This window comes from Vipera ursinii (genome assembly GCF_947247035.1).
Source record: "Vipera ursinii genome assembly, chromosome: 5".
In the NCBI taxonomy this organism is placed as follows: Eukaryota; Metazoa; Chordata; class Lepidosauria; order Squamata; family Viperidae; genus Vipera; species Vipera ursinii.
This window is the reverse complement of record NC_139518.1, coordinates 55,335,461-55,355,539: the sequence shown is the minus strand read 5'-3', so window position 1 is coordinate 55,355,539 and position 20,079 is coordinate 55,335,461. Positions and strand designations below refer to the sequence as shown.

The window sequence follows — 20,079 nt, the reverse complement described above, 5'->3', positions numbered from 1 at the left end:
TGCATGCTTTTCTAATACCAGACCCAGAAGAATAGTAGGCGCAACGAAGGAGCTAAGATTTCCCAATTTTCCTTTCATACAGAATAGATTGCCACAATGGCTGTTGGACTTTAAAAATTTCATGCTATTGTGCATCAACTTGTATTTAGCACCCCAGAATCAAATTAAATTTCACTGAAAAGGGACCACGTGGCTCTAAATTTAGGACCCTATTTGAAGCCAAAATTGGAATCTGGGAAGACAATTCATAGATTGTTGAAATATTTATTCATTTGTTTATACAATTCCTACGGCAGCCATCTATAAGCAATGAGTCTGAACAGTGAATAAGAATTAAAACCAAAACAATTAGAGTGATAACCCAAGTAACAAATGACTGAGGTCACAAAAAGCAATCCCAGTTTACAATAAAAACAGCTCCAGCCCACACTTGCAGAATCTCTTGGTCCAAATGCCTAGGGAAACAGCCAGGTCGGTAACTCTTTATGAAAGGCTAAAAAAATTAGGAATCTTTGGATTATTTGGCAACAAAGAGTGCTGCAGAAATTTAAGGTTCCATTGTATGTAGTACAATTATTAAATGGAGTGCAATTAGGCTTATATTCCAATTTTGAACTTCTTAAAAAATCCAATCAGGCTCACTTTTTATGATACCTAGACATGTTCCAAATGTAGCCTTATGCCTGGAAGCCAAGCTGATTAGAATCCAAGACCAAATTTGGCAAGGTTTTTTTATTAACATTGCTGAGGATCCATCTGGGTTGTTTTTCGTTCTAATATCTGGCAAACATAGGTCACAAAGGTGGAACAGAATTATCAGCAAATAGAGATCATATGTCCAGAATATTCGTTATTTACCGGGTTAGATAAGGCCAAAGAGCTAATCAAACAGTAGCTTGGCAAACTTGATGAATTTTATACTGATTATTAAACTTGCTGACAAGGTCCAGAAAGTAACCTACTTGGTTGTAAAATTTTGTTTTTGTTTTTTTGCAGTTAGTAGGTACCATCTGGCATATTGCTATCTCCTTCATGAGAAGAGATATAGCAGTTATCTACCTTATATTTAGAGTAGAGCAGGTGACATTTTCCAACTTTATTAAATTTACTCAGATTTTATTATTGTAACACTATATTTTTTGATCCAGTTTAGGAGCATAGTAAAGTTGTTTGTATTGAAACTCTAACCCCAAAGATTTACTGTCTGCGTAAAAAAAATTAAAGACTAGAATGGGGTAGTTAGATTTGTTTTGCTTCCTTGTAATGTCCCATATCACTCCCATATTTGGAGGAAGCCATTTTTAGGAAACTCCTAAATGGAAATTCAATATGCGGAAGGGTCCACTGCAGGCACTTGAAAAGATGGTGAAAAGCCTTCCTTCTCCTATTACTAAGTGTTTCTTCCTCTGCTGTAGAAGAAATTTAAAAACTATATCCAACAACAGGAGCAGCATGTTAATTTAGTGATTGTTTCTTAATCATCAAAAGTGGATTTTGTTGTTTTATAGTTGTTTATATATTTAAGGTGGACTATTTGTTGCCATCTAGTGGTTGTTTAAAGGTAAAGGTTCCCCCGCACATGCGTGCTAGTTGTTTCCAACTCTAGGGGCTCATCTCCGTTTCAAAGCCGAAGAACCAGCGCTTGTCCGAGGACATCTCCGTGGTCATGTGGCCGGCATGACTAGACGCCATAGGCGCACGGAATGCTGTTACCTTCCCACCGTAGTGGTCCCTATTTTTCTACTTGCATTTTTTACGTGCTTTCAAACTGCTAGGTTGGCAGAAGCTGGGACAAGTAACAGGCGCTCACTCTGTTACGCGGCACTCGGGATTCAACCTGCCAAACTGCCGTCCTGATCGACAAGCTCAGTGTCTTAACCCACTGAGCCATGGAAATGACTAGCACGCATGTGCGGGGGAACCTTTATCTTTTACCTTTAGTGGTTGTTTAGATTTTGACAGCTCTGATAAACAGTTCCACAGTAATTAGCCATATCTTGGATTGCATTCTTATATTGAAAAAAAAGAGGAAATGGTTTATTTAAACGAAATAAGTAGAACTTTATAAGATCATCATATTTTCAGTTGGGATTTAATAGTTCACGTCTATACTGAATAACTATTATGGTGATCTCTTTCTGCAAAAGCAGAATGCAGTGAGGTTTGGCTTAACCTTTTTTTCCAAGCCGAGACCACATCTCAGTCAGACTATGGATGAGGCATGGCTCCTTAAGTATGATTTGTAGTCCTGGCTTGTTTTAGATAAGCTTACTTTACTCATAGTTCAACATGTTATCTGAGCCTGGTATAAACAGCCATTAGTTCAGCAAAAAAACAGTGTAGGGAGTAAAAGCAGTCCCAAAGCAAAGCCATTCCTTCAATAGTATCTCCTCTGTGCCAGTTTTGTTTTTCACAAACATGATGGGCTTTTATGGTAGTAGAAACAATGACATTAGAGGAAGGATTAGCTTTTCTCTGTGCTGCATGTCTTCATGCTGCCTCATGATTGAACCACCATGAGGTCTGTGCTGTTTGCAAATAATAATTTTTAAAAGGCCAAGTTATGCAGCACATCAGACACTGCTGTAAATTCTGAAACTATATTAATTTCTATTTTTTATCTATCTACTGTATCCATGCACAAAGAGTTGGTGTATGTGTTTGTGTGTTATGTGTATGTGTATGTGTTTAGTATTTCTAGGCCACGACAATCAAGGACTGACATTTAATAGTTTACAATAAAATATTTAGGCCATAAATGGATGGTAGTAGTGACTTAGTATGAGATATGAATATGGAACAATGAATAAACTATTCTGTGTAGGATCTGGTGGTTGATTGTTGAATGCAATAAGAACAGTACATGGTGGAAGTAAAGCATGTGTCAAAATAAATGAAATAGTGAATGAATGGTTCAGCACTGAGCAGGGAGATTTGGGGATGTCCCCTTGGTTATACATTGTCTGTTAAATATCTAAAGAATCATTGCGATGATAAAAGAGTTGTATTGGTTGTGATGTGCATGTACTTTTGTATGCAGACCGTGCCATGCCAAAAAAGCACAGTTGGTAATAAAAATGGCTTTTTATTACTTTTTTTTCAGAAAAGGATAAAAGGCAATGGGTGAAGCAGTAAGTATATATTGTGGAAGTAAGGATGGTTAAGAAAATTATAGAAATATACAGCGTTCCGTGCACCTTTGGCGTCTAGTCATGCCGGCCACATGACCACGGAGACGTCCTCGGACAAGCACTGGCTCTTCGGCTTTGAAATGGAGATGAGCACCGGCCCCTAGAGTTGGAAACGACTGGCATGCATGTGCGGGGGAAACTTTACCTTTACCTTTTTAGAGTGAATGAATTGTTGTAAATTAGGTTTGGCAATGTTTCCATCTTTTTATTTGCTGTCACAACATTTCTTATTCCTTTGCTGGACTTTGTATAAAGTTGCTTACCCTGAGAAAGACTAGTGTGATGAGTATGTAAGCATGTCTGAAAGCCCATTTAAAAACCACAGGTGTTTATTGGCTGTTAATCATAATTGCACTGTAAGCTGATATTTGAGTAGACCTTGTTTATGGTTTCTAACCAATCAGTGGATATAAGAGTACCACTAAAAAACAGAAAGCAACACTAGAATTGACCAAATAAGTCAGGAGTGCTTTGCAATAGTCAGATTTTACTGACAAACTTCAGCATGACAAACTCCAGTTTATAGTGATTAGCAGATCAGTTATTTCTATTTTCACTTCTCATTCTGCTGCTTTCTCACTGACTATTTATTCACATCTGGATCAGGGCGGGAATATTTCATGCCTAGCATAGCTAGCAAAGGAGACTTATTGGAAATATTACCCATTCCCTTCCCAGGTGTATTATGCTTATCTCTTCCCAGGCTGCTATTAGAGGAAAATTTAGCCTATCCAGCACTTATGTAGCAATCAGTGTAGGCTAGAGAATTACTGTCATCTTTATTCACCTTGCTCTTCAAAATAAAGATATTTTGATATTTTGAAGTATTATCATAACCAGTGCTTTTTTTGTAAAAGAAAAAGGTGCCGGAACTCACACATGTCATACAACCCACCTTGCCTACCCTACAAGGTTCCATCCAAAAAAGGTGCCGGAACTCCGTTCTGAGCGTTCAATGAGAAAAAAAGCCCTGATCATAACTAACCAATACTTTTTGCATAACTAACCAATACTTTTTGCTGTTAAACCAACAATAGAAAAGGAGAAAGATGAAGGTATTGTCTCAGGCATGATCCACTAAATAAAAAAGGAAGCAATTTATCTAAATTTCATTATCAAGTTGCAGATTGATGGGTTTTAGCCAAAAAAAAAAATCTCTTCCACTTCCCAGACCACAGAATGCCAATTTTACTTGGAAGCCATGTGCTTCAGAAATGAAAATTGTCCTTTCCTGAGTTATTATTGCTACAAAGATTGTTGACACTAGACAGAAAATGTCATGTCAAAAATAAAATTAGGCAGTCAGGAAATTAATTATTGCAGAACCAAAATTAAAGATTTTGTTTCAGTTTCCCAGAAAGTGTAGATACTCACTCAGTGATGACTACAATTAATCTTTCAGCATTATTCCCCTATTTTATCCTTCTGGACCAGCCATTTAAACAGTGAGTAAAGAGCCATTTCCCCAGGCAAATAGTTATTTCCTGCTGGGTCTTTTGTTTTCTTTTCAGTCCAACACAATGCAGTTACTGGAACTCATATCTTGTGCCTTATGTAAGATCTGCTTCAATGTAATTTCACAGAATGTTCAGATGAAGAATTAAAAATTGGTCTATCATAAAGCTGAAAAGAGGAAGAACAATGATAGATAGGCTATGAGGACTGTCTGGTAGATGGAAACATTAAAACAACTCTCCATTTTGGAGCCCAAATCAGAAACATACAATCTACTGTTTAAATTTTTAAAATATTTCAGTTTAATATTAATATTTCAGTAATCATAACAAATAATGTGTTTGAATATTATTAGTAGCTGTTATTTTAGATGTTTTATTAAGCAGCCTTGGCTTAATAGTCTTGGTAGATTGCCAAAATATTTTCTTAATTTTCAGAGTTCTTCTTTTATGTTTTTTTTCAAATTTTTTAACACACATATTCATTTCTTTCTATTATTCTTTGGAAAATAAACTTGTACATGCTGCACCTTCTCTCTCATACATTTCCAAAGAAGCACATACAGCAATCAGAAACGTGACAGTGATAATGTTCCCTTTACTTGTCTGATTTCTTTCATTATAACAGGAGGACATCCCTTTGAACTACAGCTAGGGGGCTCTCGCTCCCTATCTTTGAGTGATCAGGCCTTACCCTGCAACAAGAAAATCTAGGTTTCCCATTTTTCCCCACTCTCTATGTTTTAAGATAATAATCAACTTAAAAACCAGTATAAATTGCGCAATTTTAATCGGCGTACTAGTATCTTTTCTCAAGTTAAGTTTTAATTTAATGAAGGAATATGAATTAGATTTTCATGACTGTTTAAACTAGAGTAGTTCAACTTTTGGAAGATACTAAATTTCCTATTTCAGCTGAGCTTCTGGACCTTTCAAGTATAGTTGGCCTGTCCATGAGCAGTTGTATGTCTGGTCAGATTCAATCCCAGTTGCAACAAGTTTTGAGCATAATTTCTTCCTTAAGCTGGTCACAACATCACCCATCCCACTCTTGATTGGAGATCAATTGTAACACCTCGACCAGGTGCAGATAACCGTAAATCTTAGTAGCAACATGAAATGGCTTGGGATGCTCTGCAAACCAGCAGTTTCAGAATGGGACAATGGACTCTCAGTAATTTTTCCCTTCAGGAAGAGCTACAAGCTCCAGTTCTGATTTGAGCAAGGAGATGAAAAGGAGTTCCACTGGCATTTGTATTGAAAACAGCTAAGAGAAGCCAGCCCTGATCCATGTTTTGAAGGTTGATGTCAAAAACAGAAAGGGGACGGGGGTGGTTATGAAAGGAACTTGGGATATAAAGTGCACATGGAGATGGTGGAAGATGAAATTGAAATAACTGTGGCAGAGGCTGGCTGACCAGCAGGAAAAGTTTTGTCTGCCCTTTCTTGTATTCCCACAGCAAATCTCTGATCACATCCAGCACTGACTGTTGGTTTTTTAAGGTAAATGGTTAATCTGTAAACCCTTGAGGCAGTTGTAATATGCAGAAAAATGCTACTTTTATACCAGTACAGCTAACAACAGACAGTCTGTCTCATTGTGGGCTGGGAATAAGGATGGAAAGCAGTGCTGTTATAAAGATCATATCCTGGTCAAACTAAATAGTGATAGAGCCTTAGGCTTGATTCAGCACAACTTCCTTTTCATTTACCTCTCGATTTCACAATTTTTTGATCTCAGTTATTAAGTGGAAAATTTTATTACATTATTATAAATAATATTAAATATTATTTTGGGAGGTTGCATTATTTTATTTGGGTGGATCTCTTGAAGAAAACCTATGCAAAATCTGGCAAATTTGTATCATGCTATTGAGTCTATTTAACTGTAAAATATTTTTCTCCATACCCAGCAACAAAAAGCATTGTAATGGATCTGGCTTGCAAAGCAAAGTCTAACAACATAACTATGCTACTTGAGCTGGCCGCAAACAAGGAGTGTATATCGGAGGTGGTGACTCTTTGAGAGCTATATGCAACGAAATTTCATTTTCATGTATGCTGATTGGTGTACATTCAAAGTGACAATAAAGTTGTTATTGTTATTACACTTTTTAATGCCTATTATATTCTTTGTTTTATTTTGAGATTTAAACAATTTCTGAGATAAACCTCTATGCTAGACCATCTGTTTTGTAAACCAACAAATATCTTTGTGTAGCCAAAGGCTATCAAAAACAAATTTACACTAAGAAATTATAAATGTGATGGTAAGAGATTTTAAATTTCATGAGACCATTAGCAAGTCTGTTCTACCATTACATATACAGACACAAATACCAGAGGTCCATTGTGACTTCAAAACAGTTATGTCAAATGCTATTTATATTTCTACAAATCAAGGATTGCTATGGTAAAAGTTACATGCCATTTAAAGGACAAGGAAAGATTTTATAACACACTCCACTGTAATAATGAATATTTGACTTGGTTGAAAAACCAGCTCTATATTGAAGTTACAAGTAGACAGGGTAAAGGTATGGGGACAGCATTTTAATTCAAATAGCTCCAATTATGGAGAATCATAAATCTTTCCTTGTTTTGAAAAAGTTCAGAACAATTGTGAATGCTCCAACACTGGAAGTTTTTAAGAAGAAACTGGACAGCCATTTGTCTGAAATTGTATAGGGTTTCTTGCCTGAGCAGGGGGTTGGACTAGATGACTTCCAAGGTCCCTTCCAACATTACTACTATTATGATTATGATTATGAATTATTAGGAGACCATGCTATGGAAAAATTATGTTGAATACATTGGGAAAACATTAGCTGTAGAATTATAATTTGCACTGCAGAGAAACTATATTAGAAATGCATATGAAAATCCAAATGTCCAGTATTTAATTCCAAGATCTTTACAAAAAGAATCTTCTAAAAATAATTTGCTCCAATATATGCAAATGACTTGATTTCTTTATCATTACTCCACTGCAAGCTTCTGGGGTAATCCCACTTAGCAAGTCAGGACAGGACAGGATCAGCCTCAATCCGTTTCCTTGACTGCATCTTCCTTGTGGGTGGGCACCACAAGCACCTGTTGTTGATCCAAGACTACTCTTTGTGCACAATCAGCTCTGCCACGGGGAGCAGCAGTCCCTGACCTCTGTAAAGAGCAGCATCCTTTGTACCACCTTTCTCCTACTTAAACATGTTCCTAACCATAATAAGGCTCTTCACATCCAACACAATACTTACAGTAGTCGTAGTCATAGCCATAGTAATCATAATAATTTTCATACTCATTAGTCAGGAGGCTACCCCTAGTCATTTCTTATCTCTTGTTGGGTGGGGGACATATGGAAAGAGCCATACTAGTAATAATAATCATACATTTTATTTTTAGCAGCTTGTCTCTGCTTTTTGTTCTTTCCTATTTTAAACCTGGGGGCTTTGTGAACACAATTTCAGTACGTCCTTATAGGAGGAGAGGTAGAATAAGTGTAGATTATTTTAAGAGGTGGTATTATAATTATTGTAAGAAATGGTAGAATAGGAGGAGCCCTCCTATTCTAACACTTCTTACAATAATAGGAAACACAGTATCAACAGTAGAGAACTTCAAGTTTCTGGGTTCTCTAATATCCCAGGAGTTGAAATGGACACCTAACATTATTCAAGGCACAACAAAAAATGTTCTTCCAGCATCAACTCAGAAAGCTCAGACTGCCCAAGGAACTGCTGATACAGTTCTACAGAGGAATCATTGAATCTGTCGTTTGTATTTCTATGATGATCTGATTTGTTAAAGCAACTATACAGGACAGGCGCAGACTTCAATGGATATTTAGGATTGCAGAAAAAGCAATTCCAACCAGTCTTCCTTCTGTTGTGGACCTATATACTGCACCAGCCGGAAAGAGGGCTGAGAAAACAACTGCAGACCCCTCACATTCTGGACATAAAGTTTTAACTCATCCCCTCAGGACACCATTATAGGCCATTCCATGCCAAAACAACTAGACACAAAGACATTTTTTCCCTATGCCATCACTCTGCTAAACATATAATTTCCACAGCACTGTCTATGCCTAAGGAAATCTAAACATGTAGCAGGATTGCATTACCATTATCCTTCTCATCTATTACCTACTCCTTTTGGTATCTTATGACTATCACTTTGTTGGTTGTATGCTTGTATGAGCTTATGCACCAGAGACAAATTGTGTGTCCAATCACATTTGGTCAGTTAAGAATATTATATTCTCTATTCTAAATCTTTGCCATTTCTGCCTCCCTTTTAGAACACCAGCACACTCACCAGAATGAATAAAAGCATAATCTTTCACATTTTTCATCCTCTCCAATTTTCCAAAATTACTAAAAGCCTTTCCTAGTACTTCTTTTGGGACTGGATTTGCAAAACTCCACACAAATAACACTTTCACCTTTGCCATCCCTTCAGGATCTGGGCCTTCTATGGAGTCAGCTCATTCAACTGTAACAACATTACCCTAAACTTTTACTTTTCCCTTCCTTAACCTATGCCTGGCTTGAGCTGCTGTTTTGTGATTTTCATATTCAAGGAAACAAAAGCTCTGTTCTTTTTTTGTCATCTGATTGATGACACAATATTACATCTGTAAGACCCTCTCTTACTTTGCTAAATTCTTCTGCAATTTGTTGCTTGGTTTTACTCTTAGGAATAGAGGCAACAAAGAGCTAATTATTGGCACAAACATATACAGTATGCTCCAATGTATTTTCCAGAACAAATTTCATGATTATTAGCATGTTTAATAGCTTCCTGAGCTGTGCCTTTGTTACAAAGTGACAAAAGCATAGCCTCTATTTAGACCTGTCAAGGGATCCATCATTAAAATGATGACCCAAATAGATCCAATTTTTTTTCAAATAATGGAACAAGTTCATCCTCAAAAAAGTCCCTTGGATTTTTATCTACAAATATCTCAGTGCCAACCGAAGGCTGTTGTCTTGAACAGACACATTCTGTTGGAGGACCACCATACTCCCTTTGTCCAGTAGTCACATCAAGGATATAACCTGTTATTTCCAAAAGTCCCTTAATTTTTGCCTCACCTGGTCCTTTGCTGGAATCTGTCCCTTTGTTCCCATGTTTTTCTCACCATCTATGTTTTCATGATGCCCACATAAAAGCCACTTTTGTTTAGAACATGAGAGAGATCACTAGCTTTAAACTGCTGAAGCATTGCAGTGTACCTTCCTCATTAAATTCCTTTAAAGCCTCACTAGCTCTTTCATCTAAATCACTGTGAGCAACTAGCATGGCATTGTACACACTTCACATAGTTTTTCAGCAACTTTTTGTGGTAAACCAGCATGAAGGGCCCCATTTCCTGGCTTTTTGGTTAGTTGGCTCTTGCATGTATTTTTTGGATAGTTTTATTGCTTTTAATTGTTTTAACTGTTTTATCGTTTTAGAATTGTAAGCCACCCAGAGTCATTTGACTGCAAATGGTAGCTACAGAAACTGAATAAATAAATAAAAACAAGCAATGCTTGGAAATGCTCAGGATGGGTAACTGAAGCAGAAGTATCCATGGGTTCTTCAGTACTAATCCCATTAACATGTTCAGAAGTCATGTTTTCAGATATTTGTGTGGATGAGAGGCAGAGGTGATGAATGGTGAATGAAAGTGCTCTGGAGTGTGTGTGGAGGGGCGGTATAGTGAAGTAGCTATAGGAGGCTGCATAAAATGGCAGCTGCTTCAGCACTCACTCTGCTCAAATAGTAACTATTATACAGTATATGATTCCAAGACAAATCCAAACTCACTAGATATTCTTCTTTTATTCCTAACACAGAAAGGAGAAACATACATAGTTATATGGGATGTGGCCTATCTCAACATGAATAGAAACAATGGTCACTCACAATTCTGCTATCATTCAAAAGCCCTGCACGTTTGTTTGAATAGGTTTGGAATCTCTAAAAGCACCAGGACACATCTCTGAGAGTCATTTAGTCCAGTTTGCAGGCTGGACTGGGATAAAATGCCTCTGACATTCAAGATGAAGCAGGAAGTACACTCTTGCATCAGTACTGTGGTCTTAAACTAATTGATCATTAGATATAAATGTATAATCAGCAGCTGCCCTTCCCTAGTGACATTTACTTCCTTACAATAAAGTTGACTAGATTTGTGACAAGAAGATATACTTAAATTTTCTTCAGCTGAAGACTGCTTCTAAAAGTAGCATTTCTACCAGAAATATATCAGCCTAGGATATGTCAGGAAAAAGCTAAGTTATTGATTTGGGCTTCTAGGATGCTAAAATAAGTTTCTCCACCAGGCTGCTCTGCCTTGTACTATTTGTTCTGGGTAGAACAGTTTTGTCCTTTTAACAAATAATTGCAGTAGAGAGTCTTGCAATATACTGTGACAATATTGTCTGGTGCTTTGTTGTAAAGTTGGTGTCAAATAAATGTGCGAGCAAAAGAGGGAGCAGGAAAATAAATATTTGGAAAGAATCGTCCAATCATCATTTTAGCCTTATGAACATATTCCTGTTTTTCTGTTTAAAAAAAGAACAGATTCTGGCTCCAGGTCTATGGAAATATTGAAAAAACTCATTTACATTGAAATTATGTCACTTTTTGTGTATGCACAGATGGTATAGGAAGTTGGCAGAATCTTTCTGCAATAATGGGTTGCATGTAGTCTTGTCTATTCCTCACTCAGGGTTGATATATTGTCCATAATAGCCAGATGTCTTGGTCACTGGGCCAGCTACTACTGCAGTTCAAGATTATATTCCCAGTACTAAACCAGAAAGTGCAAATGAAAGTACACAGAAGAATGACAACGTTAGCTTATTCTAAAGTGGCTTAAATTTGAAAACAAGAAGAAGAAATGTTTATTTTTCTTTTTTGTTTGACCAGGTGAGAGTGACATAAATCAGATATTTATATAATATTTGAAAAGATTCTGCAGTTCAAGAAGGGCTTCTGGGAAAAACCAACATGGGAACTAAAATTCAAATCTGTAAACATTTTCTGAAGTGCCCCCCCACCCCAATATTTGGAATTGGGCTCATTTTGGTTGTCAAGCATTTCTTGGATTTGGGATAAGTACAGATATCATACTGGATTACCTTCATATAATATAATGTAATGTAACCAGTGGTGGGATTCAGCCGGTTTGCACTGCTTCAGCAGAACCGCTAACTTTTGTTGCCCAGACCCAGAATGGACTTCCTGAAGCGGCATCCACACAGAGAACCGGTTGTTCACATATTTGAATCCCACCACTGAATGTAACACTTAGACCCAGAACTTAGGTTTAATAAATTATAATTCAAGTAATAAGTCATGGTTTAACAAATGATAGTTTAGAACTGTTTATGACTTTAGCTAAATACAGTAGGTTAATATAAAGACAAAGACATATTAGCTAAGTAAGCCCATATACGCAACTCATATAAGAATGTTTGATTAAATCTCATACTCTCAATTAAATGAGGAACTAATCTGTTTATGTAACAGTAGGAAGTCAACTTTATTTTTCTATAAACATTTGATCTGTCAACCTATTCAATGTTAATCTTCTGGTACATAATTTTGAATACTAATTTTTGGTTTGTTCATGTTCACTGCTCAAAGTTCATCAAAGTTCAATGCTCAGAGTTGTGGTAGTCTATAAATTATGTAACATGCGTACATGCATTGTACTTATCTGCTTGAATTTGTGATTATTTTTATTTTTCCATTTTTATTATGCGATCTTGTTTTATGTAAACTGCCTCGAACATTCTAAATAAAAAGACAAAATAACATTTATATAAATGAATTAGCATTGGTGGAAATTCAGACTTGTTATGTCCAATGTATGCTTTCAAAACTTAGTGCATGAATCACTTTTCATGTTGTTTATTCCACAACAATGTACTGGCTAATCATGAGTTGTCAGACACATTTGGGTGATTTTTAAGTCTGTTTCTGCTTACTTTAAACTTGCTTTATATAACACAAAAAGAGACAATATAACCCTGTTCAGAATATATTTAACAAATGGTAGGAGAGATTTTTTTTCCTTTTTACAATCCTTTAATCCAGTGGCCTCCAATCTTTTGGGCACTGGTTCTGTGTTTTTTCCACAGACCGGATGGGGCATGGTTTCACATGCTGCCTGCATCCCCCAGAAGGGGCTTCTCTTGTTTGTGAATCCCTGCTTTAATCCCTTTATTTGAGGTGAGTCAGGGTGACTGAATGGAGCTGAGCATTTACTGGTTGGATGCCCTTCCTGATGCCTACATGGAGTTTGCAGCATATATTTTCCCTTTGTGCCCTGATAAAGAAATATCTAGCACTGCCTAGTATTGAACAACAGCCAATGTGAAGAAATATAAATATGGTTTATAATATACAGTATATAAATGTATAAAACTCAAACTGGACAGGGTAATTTTTTAGTTCTACAAATATGCAGGCTGTTGAGTTCTTCAGAATTCTTCAGTAAATAAGGTATTACAAAAAGAAGAAGGAGAAGGAGAAGAAGAGGAAGAGGTAGAGGAAGAAGAAGAAGAAGAAGAAGAAGAAGAAGAAGAAGAAGAAGAAGAAGAAGAAGAAGAAGAAGAAGATCATCTCTACTTCACCCAAGAGTCAGCTCACAGAGTCCCAAATGGAGTTTGTAGATAGAATGCAGATATGGTGTTAGGTGCGGTAGGTATCCTGTTATACTAGAGCTGGATAGGGATAAGCCTGACAATTTAGGATTCCCTCAGTTCTCTGTGCTCAAATCTTAATATTATTTTGTTTATCTCATCAATAGCTGCTTATGATTTCCCCGAGTCTTTTTCCTGACATACCTATTTTTGTGCTGACTTTTTCTTACAGTCAGTCTATTGAAGGTAATTTTCCATAACATAATAGATTTGTATGTGTTGCACACAACTTTTGCCAATGCAGGCATTTTTTATTAAATTGAGGAACTGCACTACAAGATTCAGAAAACTGCAAATATCAAAATATAACTATGCTTTGGCTGGTGCACTGATTGAGGGAAATTTGAAGTATGGACACTTGCATGAAATTTTCCCCATTCAAATTCTTGTAAGAATGTTTTAAGATTAAAGATTCATCTTTGGGTGATTTGGGCTTAACCTTAGAGGTGGGCTCCTATGTCAAAGCAAGTCTTTGTGTGACTTGTAAACCACAGTCTTGAATAGGACCAAGCATTATGGCTTGTTTAATGAGACATAATTAAAATAAAACATAGTTTATATGAATTCCTGAGCCCATCCTATGAGATAAAGCAAAGCTGGCAGCAATAATCATTTGAGGGAAACTGAACAAAACATAAACCTGTCACTCTAGATATCCAAAATGCAAACATTCCCCAATTAATTCCTTGGAGATGGTTTCACAGGCATAGTATTGTTCACTTAATTAATCACATATACTTTCCTTCCTAGACATTTTGGGCAAGTTCAAAAAAGTATCACTGCCTGACTGAACTAGCCTTTGAATTTTATTTCAACACTGGTGTGGGAGGACAGCAGAGAAAGAAATATTTTGGGGAATATTAAAAAGGCAGATTATATTTCCCCAAAGGAATACAGTAATGGAGAAAGAAAAATCTTACACAAAAACCAGTCCCCAGAAACCAACCCCCTCTCCCCACCCCAAGCAGAAACCAGTTCTGTAGAAAAGCAGATTTAGTGATTCATTCAGGAAGATTAGGGCCAGGAAGCTTGGAGCTGATGAGATTAGAAAGACAAAGACCCCTAAAATCTACATACCCCACCCAAATTCTAAAACCATGACACAATAGGATTAACCCACCAATACCAAAAAGGACACACTCAGAAGCTCAGGTCAAAGTTCATGCCACAGGAACAGGAAACAATGTCAAAAGCCCAAGAAGGTATAAAAACCCAACACTCCCAGCTACATGTGGTCAGCTTTCCCAGAGCCACACTTCTGTCTGACTCTGCTCTTCAATAAACTACAACCGAGAGAGAGAGAGAGAGACAGAGAGACAGAGAGAGAGACAGAGACAGAGACAGAGAGATATTTTAGGAGTTAAGTGGTAGCAAGGAAAGCCAACAACAGATCTACATCAGTTCCCAAGAATTTGCTATTGCTCCTTGTAAGATCACACAAACTGATCATAAACAGTGACAATGTGGTCACCAAAATGATTCACTGGCACATCAGTAAACATTATCATGTGCCAGTAATGAAAAATTGATGGGCATATATAATTAAAAAAGTAGTCAAAATGAGCAGATTAAAATGTTGTGGGATTTCTAAATGCAAACTGATAAAATCTTAGCTCATAACACACCTGATTTGTCTCTGGCTGAAAAAGAGTACAGATAACTGATGTGGCAATAGATAGTAGAATAGAAGACAAAGAATTGGAGAATCAAAAACATCAAGATCTAAGAACTGAAGTTGAAAGATTATGGCATAAACTGGCTGTGGTCATCCCAATGGTTACTGGTATACTCAGTGCTGTGCCAAAAAGTCTTGAACAGCAGAGAAAATCTGCACCTTCACAAAATTTCCATCTCTCAATTACAAAGGATCTGCACATCTACTATGCCAGTACTTTATGACATTCTAAGTTTTGGGAAGAACTCAATGTTAAAGAAAGCCAAGACCAGATAAAGAACAGGCAGCTGTAAGTTTTGCCAGAGGTTTTCCAATTTTTAATTTCAACTCCTTGCAGTGTATTGTTAAACTGCATAACAGTGAGTGGCTGCAGACCAGTCAGATATTTCAATGAAACAGAGAGAGACAGGGAGGGAGAGGGAGAGCGCATACAGCAGACATGTCAAACACAAGGCCCGGGGGCCGGATCCGGCCCGCGAAGTGGTTTCATGTGGCCCGCAAAGCCATCCTGGAAACAGTGAGGGAACGGCCCCCACTGCCTTGGCCCTGGCCCAGAGACCCTCCTTCTGCCAGAGACCCCCAGATCTGTCCCACTCCTGCCCAGGCCCCCATAGGCACCCTTGATGCGAACGATGTAGAGCTGGCCATGCCCACCCAGTAGGCCATACGCACTCGAGCCATGCCCACCCAGTAGGCCACGCCCACCCAGGCCACACCCACCCGGCCCCCTGAGGGCAACCGCAATGCTAATGCGGCCCTCAATGAAATTGAGTTTGACACCCCTGGCATACAGGTTTGTCTAGTTGTTATGGCACCAGGCTAAAAATCAGGAAACTGAGTTCTAGTCCCACTTTAGGCATGAAAACCAGCTTGGTGACTTTAGACCAATCCCTCTCTCTCAGCCCAACTCATTTCACAATGTTGATGTTCTGAGGAAAATAGAAGATGGGAGTAGTAGTAAGTATGCTTGTTACCTTGTTTATAAAAATAATAAAGGCAGGGTTAAAAAAATAAGATGCAGTTCAACTTTGCCTGGTGCTGACTAACTCTTGATTATCCTTGCTTTTTCTCTATCATTTACATTATTATTATTATTTGTTTCAGATTCTTTTTTTCCTTTTCCACCTCCTTTATCCATGCTGTATTCTTGTTGTATTTCTTTGGGTTTTCCAAAACTATGCCCAGAACTGCACTGTTTTTGCACAAACTGATTAGAAACAATGGCATGACAAAATAGCAACAATGGTACATTGGAATACCTACAAGAAACACCACTTGCCCGCAAGCAAGAATTGCAGGGACTACAAAACAAATTATTTGGAAATAAACAAAATAAAGTACTGTGGGACTTTAGAATTCAAACAGACAAAACACTCGAACAGCCACAAAGCCTACAAACTTAACAATTCCTGAAAAGTAAGACAAAAATTTCTGTATAGTGGACTCTGCAATACCTGGAGACAACAGAATAGGAGAGAAGAAATTGCAAAAACATAACAAACCATGAAAACCTGCAAACAGAGGTAGATTGACCATTGCAAAAGGGAATAAAGCTAGTACCAATAGTAATAGGCATCTTAGGCAAAACTACAAAACATTTAGAGCACCACTTGTGCACCTCTGGCACTGACAAAACTATCATCTGTCAATTGCAGAAGGCAACTTTATCTGGAACCGCTTACTTCTTGTAACAATACCTTAACACCATCAAATACAACATCTGCCTATCCCAGGTCCTTGGGAAGGACTCCATAGGTGGACACAAATGCCTAATCCAGTCTAAACATCTGGCTATCTATACAATCAACCACAATGTAGTTTACCGTAAAGGAAAACAACACTAATTTATTGAGTTTCCAGAAATTCAGTATTCAATAACTTAGAGAATAGTATTTCAGAAGTGTCTAACTAAAGTTTGGAATCAGAGATTTATCAAAGCAACAAACAATTGTCACTACAACTGAAATACTGTAAGTCTGATTGAACGTCCATTTTGTTACTATACTGGTCTTTCAGTCAGGGTCTCTCTCTGTGTGCTGAGATCGTTCTGTTAGAACAGACATGTCAAACACAAGGCCCGGGGGCCAGATGCGGCCCGCGAAGTGGTTTCATGCAGCCCACGAAGCCATCCTGGAAACAGTGAGGGAACGGCCCCCACTGCCTTGGCCCTGGCCCAGAGACCCTCCTTCTGCCAGAGACCCTCAGATCTGTCCCACTCCTGCCCAGGCCCCCATAGGCACCCTTGATGCAAATGATGTAGAGCTGGCCACGCCCACCCAGTAGGCCATACGCACTCTAGCCACACCCACCCAGTAGGCCACGCCCACCCTGGCCACGCCCACCCACCCCCCTTAGGGCAACCGCAATGCTGATGCAGCCCTCAGTGAAATTGAGTTTGACACCCCTGTGTTAGAATGATCTGAATGCTGAATAGCTGTTTACAGAAGGCCCCGTTGCCTACTTTTTAGGGAGCCTGGAAGCAATCTTATATCTATTACCATGAGAATGAACAATGAATTAAAATTTGGCATCTATTTGGGGAAGGTTGCAAGGGGCAGATAGTCAGATTATCTGGTAGGCAGAAGTGATATCACTGGCAGTGCTTGTAGTTTAATATATGAGATCAGGATTGCTTAATGCAGTACAACAAAACTAACCAGTTACAAGCAGAAATACATTTATTTATTTTTGTGTGGAGGCGCATAAGGAGGGATGAATTCTTTGTGTTTGTTTGAGCTAACATTACCATGCTGTAGATTCTTTAATAGAATCTGCTGTTCTACTGCTCTTCTACTCTATCACATCTCTACACTGTCTTTTCCCCCCTCTTTTTTTGTCCTTTTTCCTGAAATGCAATTCTGAGTGCATTTTGCCTTTGACCAGCTCTACCAACACACTCTCTATGGCAGGGGTGTCAAACTCAATTTCATTGAGGGCCGCATCAGCATTGCGGTTGCCCTCAGGAGGCCAGGTGGGTGTGGCCAGTGTGGGCATGGCCTACTGGGTGGGCGTGGCTAGAGTGCGTGTGGCCTACTGGGTGGGCGTGGCCAGCTCTACATCGTTCGCATCAAGGGTGCCTATGGGGGCCTGGGCAGGAGTGGGACAGATCTGAGGGTCTCTGGCAGAAGGAGGGTCTCTGGGCCAGGGCCAAGGCAGTGGGGGCCATTCCCTCACTGTTTCCAGGGTGGCTTCGCGGGCCACATGAAACCACTTCATGGGCCGGATCCGGCCCCCGGGCCTTGTGTTTGACATGTCTGCTCTATGGCCTACAACCAGATTATCAGAGATTAAAATCCAGGAAAAGCTTCCTTATGTCCATGGAAGTCTTCAAAGAATTTGAAAGTAGAGATTACCTATGGAAAGCTACAAAGAATTAACACTGGATAGAACTAATGGAGGAGCTGATACCTGGGTCTCAACATAACTGGGAAGTATGGAAATCATTGAACAGGTTGTGCATGGGTACAACAAGATCCACAGACACTCTGATGAGCTATCTGGTGGCTTCTGTTCTTTGTAATTGTGGTGATATGCGACAACACATATGTATACCTGCCCTTTGTGCCCTAATCAGTGTACCCTTGAGGGTCCCATGGTAGTTTCTGGGCAAGATCTGTTTAACTTGTACGTATTTCAATCTTGTATTTTATATTTTAAATTTTATAACATATAGTATGTCCTACTTCAATTGTGATGCTTCTGACACAAATAAACAAACCAACTTTCTATCCTGTGCAAAGGACTTAAAAGATTCAAACATGGGAGAAAAAAATGGCTGTACATTCATTATAATACATTATAATACATATGCCTATCGTAAAATATTTAGTACAATATATTGTGATGTTACCTTGTAATTATATGTCACCAAAGACTAACCAACTTAGAAAAAAGGATAATGCCCATTTCTTGTTCTGTACAGCATACTCTTTAGGATTAATATGCTGTGGAACTGTGAATGCAAATGGCATTAATTATATATGAATGAAGCTTTCATATAATTATTCTGCCTATCTTGATTTAAAAGAAAAATAAAACAAACTGGCTTTCAGGTTCCTTTGTAGAGCTTATATCTTAATTCTTCATTCCATCATAGTTGAACATCAGTTTTATGTTTTAAGATGAAGTTATTTAAACTTTCTTTGATGTTTTTCTATGTGGTGAGTCTTTAGAAAATACCATTTCTTGATTAACAGTATATTTATGCACTGAGAGAAGAGCTTTACACTGCTTATACAAACCTTCTTAAATATATAGAGATAAACATGTTCTATTTGTATTTGTAAAAAAATAAAAATAAAAGCTATATCATTCAAGTATTTCCAAATCACATCACCCTGGTTTTATTTGAAAAACTCCGCAAGGGCAGTTTGAGTCTACATATAATTAGTATTTAAAAGACATGGACACACTGAATTGCTAAGGAGATTGCTTCCACTAAATGGATTTTTGGACTTAATATTCTTATGGTGATATTCCATAGAAGTAAATTCCACTTACCTAATATATTTTGATGGAGGTGAAAGTCTCGTTGAAGAGACAGCAGTACAATACCAAATTTTGTTTTAAATTCTGGAGTCTGTATACGGGCAAAAGTCAGTAAAGTTAAATATGCCCAAATCCAGTTGAACCAATAGATTTCAAGCTTTCTTTGTATCATAAATCAGTGAAATATAAGAGAGTTGGAGAGTAGGGCATAGAACAAAGTCTGCTCAGCCATAAATATCAAAGGACAGCATTGTTCTTATCACTAATCTTCCCCTTTAACCTGTTATTTTTATGAGGATAAAAATGAAATATCTTCGTGCGTGCCACCCTGAGTTAAATGAAAATGGGATAATAAGTATACTGGCATATAGAAACATAATAAATTACCACAATCACAATTAATCTTCCATTTTATGTTTATCTAATTACATAATAATTAATTACTGTGAGCTAGTTTGGTGTAGTACAGAAATTAGCAGATTGTGAGTTCTAATTTCAATTTAAACAGGAAACCAGCTTGGCCAGTCACTCTGTCGCAGCCCTTGGAAAAAGGTAAGGGCGGGTTCCGG

General features: G+C 37.9%; 1 pseudogene across 1 annotated transcript; it reads right to left on the bottom strand.

The window, feature by feature from the left end:
- Positions 1–8,691: 8,691 nt before the first annotated feature.
- LOC310640782 (heterogeneous nuclear ribonucleoprotein Q-like) lies at positions 8,692–10,266 on the bottom strand (annotated as a pseudogene). Its single transcript has 3 exons — positions 10,174–10,266; positions 8,963–10,005; positions 8,692–8,732 (listed from the first exon to the last, which is right to left on the bottom strand). The product of its transcript is annotated as a heterogeneous nuclear ribonucleoprotein Q-like (transcript).
- Between the last annotated feature and the right edge of the window lie 9,813 nt (positions 10,267–20,079).